General features: G+C 39.3%; 1 non-coding gene across 1 annotated transcript; it reads left to right on the plus strand.

Annotated features, from left to right (window-relative positions):
- Positions 1–4,239: 4,239 nt before the first annotated feature.
- Positions 4,240–4,346, plus strand: LOC133067488 (U6 spliceosomal RNA). Its single transcript, XR_009695280.1, has one exon. It is a non-coding gene; the product is annotated as a U6 spliceosomal RNA (small nuclear RNA).
- The last annotated feature ends 2,266 nt before the right edge of the window (positions 4,347–6,612 follow it).

The following is a 6,612-nucleotide window of genomic DNA, read 5'->3' on the forward strand; positions in this document are numbered from 1 at the left end:
TAAACTTTCACTTTCAGCCTCGGTTCACACTCAAACACATTTGCATTAATGACTTACATGAAGTTTAAAGATAGTGATGAAAAGTGACAAAAATCTAACTCAAAATCACTTTGCAAATAGAAGATTAAAGCTGTTGGTAAAGTTAACTTATGAGGGTGATGAGTTAGACAAGCAATTTGAGCAAGAAAAGTATGAGCAGAAAAAAATGACAGTGAATTTCCAGACATTTAATTTTAGTAACTTATGAATCCTTTTTCCTATTTGCATTTTTAGTCATGAGTCCCAGTGGGCATAAAAGTGTCAAGGCTTTTGTAACATTATTCAAATAAAGCCCAACAACTTATCTGTAAAATCAATGGAATTTTTCCAACAAAAGATACAAAATAACACTTCATTTTGAAATTAACTTACTCACTAAAGGCTCAGAGAGAATAAAAGTACAAATATGACTTTCACAGTTGCATACCTGACAGCAAAAATAAATAGAACTGACACTATTGGTAAGAAGTATACAAAGCCAACCAGAAAGATCAGTTCAGTTCAGTTCAGTCACTCAGTCTGTCCAACTCTTTGCAACCCCATGGACTGAAGCTAGCCAGACTTCTCTGTCCATCACCAACTCCTGGAGCTTGCTCAAACTCATGTCCATCAAATTGGTGATGCTATCCAACCACTTCATCCTCTGTCCCCTTCTCCTGCCTTCAATCTTTCCCAGCATCAGATCTTTTCCTATGAGTCAGTTATTTGCATCAGGTAGCCAAAGTATTGGAGTTTCTGCTTCAGCATCAGTCCTTCCAAAGAATATTCAGGATCGATTTCCCTTAGGATTGAATGATTTGATCTCCTTGAAGTCCAAGGGACTCTCAAGAGTCTTCTCCAACACTACAGTTCAAAACTATCAATTCTTTGGCACACAGCCTTCTTTGTAGTCCAACTTTCACAACCATACATGACTACTGGAAAAACCATAGCTTTGACTAAATGGACCTTTGTCAGCAAAGTAATGTCTCTGATTTTTAATATGCTGTCTAGGTTGGACATTATTTTTCATCCAAGGAGCAAGCGTCTTTTAATTTCATGGCTGCAGTCACGATCTGCAGTGATTTTGGAGCCCCAAAAAAGAAAGTCTGTCACTGTTTCCATTGTTTCCCTATCTATTTGCCATAAAGTGATGAGACCGGATGCCATGATCTTCATTTTTTTGAATGTTGAGTTTTAAGCCAGCTTTTTCACTCTCCTCTTTCACTTTCAACAAGAGGCTCTTTAGTTCTTCTCTTTCTGACATAAGGGTGGTGTTACCTGGCTATCTGAGGTTATTGATATTTCTCCCAGAAATCTTGATTCCAGCTTATGCTTCATCCAGTCCGGCATTTTACATGTACTCTGCACATAATTTAAATAAGCAGGGTGAAAATATACAGCCTTGACCTACTCCTTTTCCTGTTTGGAACCAGTCTGTTGTTCCATGTCCGGTTCTAACTGTTGCTTCTTGACCTGCATACAGATTTATCAGGAGGCAGGTCAGGTGGACTGGTATTCCCATCCCTTTAAGAATTTTCCAGTTTGTTGTAATCCACACAGTCAAAGGCTTTGGCGTAGTCAATAAAGCAGAGGTAGATGTTTTTCTCTAACTCTCACTTTTTCTATGATCCAAAGGATGTTGGCAATTTGATCTCTGGTTCCTCTGCCTTTTCTAAATCCAGCTTGGATATCTGAAAGTTCTCGGTTCAAGTACTATTGAAGCCTGGCTTGGAGAACTTTGAGTATTACTTTGCTAGAGTGTGAGATAAGTACAATTGTGCAGAAGCTTTAATATTCTTTGGCATTGCCTTTCTTTGAAAACTGATATTTTTCAGTCCTGTGGCCACTGCTGAGTTTTCCAAATTTGCTGGCATATTGAGTGCAGCGCTTTAACAGCATCATCTTTTAGGATATGAAATAGCTCACCTGGAATTCCTTTGCCTCCACTAGCTTTGTTTGCAGTGATGCTTCCTAAGGCTCACTTGACTTCGCATTCCAGGATGTCTGGCTCTAGGTGAGTGATCACACCATCGTGGTTATCCTTTTTGTAGGATGTATCCATAAAAATCCTTTTCGTATAGTTCTTCTGTGTATTCTTGCCACACCTTCTAAATATCTTCTGCTTCTGTTAGGTCCATACCATTTCTGTCCTTTGTTGTGCCCATTTTGCATGGAGTGTTCCCTTGGTTTCTCTGATTTTCTTGAAGAGATCTCTAGTCTTTCCCATTCTATCGTTTTCCTCTATTTCTTTGCATTGATCACTGAGGAAGGCTTTCTTATCTCTCCTTGCTATTCTTTGGAGCTCTGTATTCAGATGGATATATCTTTCCTTTTCTCCTTTGCCCATCACCTCTCTTCTTTTCTCAGCTACTTGTAAGGCCTCCTCAGAGAACCATTTTACCTATTTGCTTTTCTTTTTCTTGGGGGTGGTCTTGATCACTGCCTCCTATACAATGTCACGAACCTCCATCCATAGTTCTTCAGGCACTCTGTCTATCAGATCTAACCCCTTAAATCTGTTTGTCACTTCCACTATATAATCATAAGGGGTTTGATTTAGGTCATACCTGAATGGTCTAGTGGTTTTCCCTACTTTCTTCAATTTAGTCTGAATTTTGCAAGAAGGAGTTCATGATCTGAGCCATGAACTCAGAGTTCATGATCTGAGTCAGCTCCCAGTCTCATTTTTGCTGACTGTATAGAGCTTCTCCATCTTCAGCTGCCAAGAATATAATCCATCTGATTTTGGTATTGATCATCTGGTGATATCTATGTGTAGAGTCTTCTCTTGTGTTGTTGGCCAAGGGTGTTTGCTATGACCAGTGCGTTCTCTTGGCAAAACTCTGTTAGCCTTTGCCCTGCTTCATTTTGTACTCCAAGGTCAAACTTGCTTGTTACTCCAGGTGTCTCTTGACTTCCTATTTTTGCATTCCAATCCCCTATGATGAAAAGGACATCTTTTGTGGTGTTAGTTCTAGAAGGTCTTGTAGGTGTTCATAGAACTGTTCAGCTTCAGCTTCTTAACCAGCTTCTTCAACTTCTTAACAGTTCAACTTAACCAGAAAGATAATGTCTATTAAATGTTCAGAAATAAATAAGAATGAACTATGAAACCAATTACTTTTGCAAATGACTCTATTACCTGTTGCCTAATATCCATGTCATGTGTTGTTTAAAAAAAATTGTTAATTCCTGGTGTATAATAGAATTGCATAAAACATAGTGATGTTAAATATAAAAAATTAAATAGGATTCTCATATGAAGGAGAAGTGCATGAAAAATTTCTCAATTTTTAATTACTGAAATCCCAGGCTACTGAATTAGAATTTTTTTCCTTAGTTGATTCTTGTTTTATGTGATTTATATTGGTATGTAAATGAGAAAGTTTGTAGCAACTTCAGGAAAAGAAGTGGCTTCTGAATGTCTGCCTGCATGTGGTTTACTGACAGAGAATAATCACTGGCCAAGAAAGAAAGAATTTCCTGATCTTCCTTCAGTGTTGACAGAAGTGGTGAGGATGTTTAATGTTATCAACTTTCAGGCACTGAATGTACTTACATTGAGAGCATCATTCAAAGAAAGGAATGCCAGATGTAAACATTCCTTTTTCCACACTTAAATATTCTGCTCTTGAGGAGAAATCTCATTCTTCATTTCATATACATTTTTGAAATGAAGAAAAAGATATAAATATTGTCTCAAGACTACAAAGTCAGTTAAGAATAATACTGATTACAAGGAACATATAGAAATAACATATCCCAGTAATATACTCAGTAGAGTGAACCATCTAAATCCATCTCTCCAAGAAGTGTCAGGATTAAGATTGAAGATAAGTAGTAGAGATTTCTTAAGAAGCCAGATATGAGGGCAAAGAGTTGATTGCCCAATGCCTCTTCCATGGAGTCTGGAGATTTCTTTCACTCTTCAGAAAACGTACTCAGTGACTCTATAGGAGCTTTTAAATACCATATCCAAATACTGCAGCAGATGGTGGCATTTCTGGGGCAAACACAAGCAAACAGTGTATTCCGAATCCATTGCCTCTCTTTCTCAGGGGGAATTAGTTTACCTTCCAACTTTGAGGGTGATATCCTTACCAATCCATGATTTAAAGGAACTCTGACCATCCCAGTGGAAAAAGACTCATTTGAAAACACTAGGAAGACATAAGATTCAAGATATATATACTTGAGCTGGATAGAAATTCCTTATTAGTGCTCGCTTTGGCAGCACATATACTAAAATTGGAATAATATAGAGAAGATTAGCATGGCCCCTGTGCAAGGATGACACACACATTCATGAAGCATTCCATATTTTTTGCAAATCAAAACCACAATGAGGTACCACTACACACCAGTCAGAACGGCTGCTATCCAAAAGTCTACAAGCAATAAATGCCAGAGAGGGTGTGGAGAAAAGGGAACCCTCTTACACTGTTGGTGGGAATGCAAACTAGTACAGCCACTATGGAGAACAGTGTGGAGATTCCTTAAAAAACTGGAAATAGAACTGCCATATGACCCAGCAATCCCACTTCTGGGCATACACACCGAGGAAACCAGATCTGAAAGAGACACGTGTACCCCAGTGTTCATCGCAGCACTGTTTATAATAGCCAGGACATGGAAGCAACCTAGATGCCCATCAGCAGATGAATGGATAAGGAAGCTATGGTACATATACACAATGGAATATTACTCAGCCATTAAAAAGAATACATTTGAATCAGTTCTAATGAGATGGATGAAACTGGAGCCCATTATACAGAGTGAAGTAAGCCAGAAAGATAAAGACCAATACAGTATACTAATGTATATATATGGAATTTAAAAAGATGGTAATGATAACCCTATATTCAGGACAGAAAAAGAGACACAGATGTATAGAACAGACTTTTGGACTCTGTGGGAGAAGGCGAGGGTGGGATGATCTGAGAAAATAACATTGAAACATGCATATTATCAAGTGTGAAACAGATCACCAGCCCAGGTTGGATGCATGAGACAAGTGCTCGGGGCTGGTGCACTGGGATGACCCAGAGGGATGGGATGGGGAGGGAGGTGGGAGTGGGGATCAGGATGGGGAACACACGTAAATCCATGGCTGATTCATGTCAATGTATGGCAAAAACCACTACAATATTATAAAGTAATTCGCTTCCAACTAATAAAAATAAATGGGAAAACAAAAAAAACAAACAAACAAAAAAAAGAAATTCCTTGTTAAAAGGTTATCAAATAAAACAATTATTTTTAATAAATTTTTAAGAAGTTATTTTTATTATTTGTAAATGCTCATATTTTTCAAAATTTGCTTAAAATCAACAGGTTATTAATAAATAGTTAAGTGATTTGGAGATGCTGACTATTTGGAAAGCACTAGTGTCAGGCTTTATTTTGGGGGGCTCCAAAATCACTGGAGATGGTGATTGCAGCCATGAAATTAAAAGACGCTTACTCCTTGGAAGGAAAGTTATGACCAACCTAGATAGCATATTAAAAAGCAGAGACATTACTTTGCCAACAAAGGTTCGACTAGTCAAGGCTATGGTTTCTCCAGTGGTCATGTATGGATGTGAGAGTTGGACTGTGAAGAAAGCTGAGCGCTGAAGAATTGATGCTTTTGAACTGTGGTGTTGGAGAAGACTCTTGAGAGTCCCTTGGACTGCAAGGAGATCCAACCAGTCCATCCTAAAGGAGATCAGTCCTGGGTGTTCATTGGAAGGACTGATGTTGAAGCTGAAACTCCAGTACTTTGGGCACCTCATGCGAAGAGTTGACTCATTGGAAAAGACCCTGATGCTGGCAGGAATTGGGGGCAGGAGGGGGAGGGGACGACAGAAGATGAGATGGCTGGAGGGCATCACCGACTCAATGGACATGAGTTTGAGTAAACTCTGGGAGTTGGTGATGGACAGGGAGGCCTGGCATGCTGTGATTCGTGGGGTCGCAAAGAGTTGGACATGACTGAGCAACTGAACTGAAAGTACTCCAGTGTTGCTGGCTGTTGGGGAAATAAAAGAGATTAATCTGAGATGTTTTAGGGAGTAAAAGAATGTGAAATACAATATTCTTCAATCATAAAGGAATGTCAGGTCACAGTCATACCACTTGACTGGTGACTGTCTCGAGTTTGAGTACCTGGGTTTGCAGATGTTCAGTAAGGGTATGATTTCCTGTTACTCCACATAATGGATGACCCCGGACTGGATCTACTAGGGTGCACATTACTCTTTCATCTGAGCAAACACAGATGAGCCCTTTGGTGCTGCTTAAGCTCCATGAGCCTTCTTAATATCAAACTGAACTCAGCTAAGTTCAGGTGGCTAAAACTGTGCTTTTGTTATGAAAGCAGTAGCCAGAAAATGCGAACTCTTTGAGTCACCCAGCCTAGCTATTTCCTTCAGAATCCAACCCTGAGCCAAGCATTTTTTATTTTGTCTTCTCAGACTAGGTAGCACTCCCTTGTTGCAGACTCTTGGAGAACTGCAGGCAGCTGGGGGCATAGCCCACTTTTGAAGGGGAGTTTTCAGACCAGATTTAAAACTGATTACTGGTCTTATGAAAGTGAGGGCACTGGTAGAG

This window comes from Dama dama, chromosome 12 (assembly GCF_033118175.1).
Source record: "Dama dama isolate Ldn47 chromosome 12, ASM3311817v1, whole genome shotgun sequence".
Lineage (NCBI taxonomy): Eukaryota > Metazoa > Chordata > Mammalia > Artiodactyla > Cervidae > Dama > Dama dama.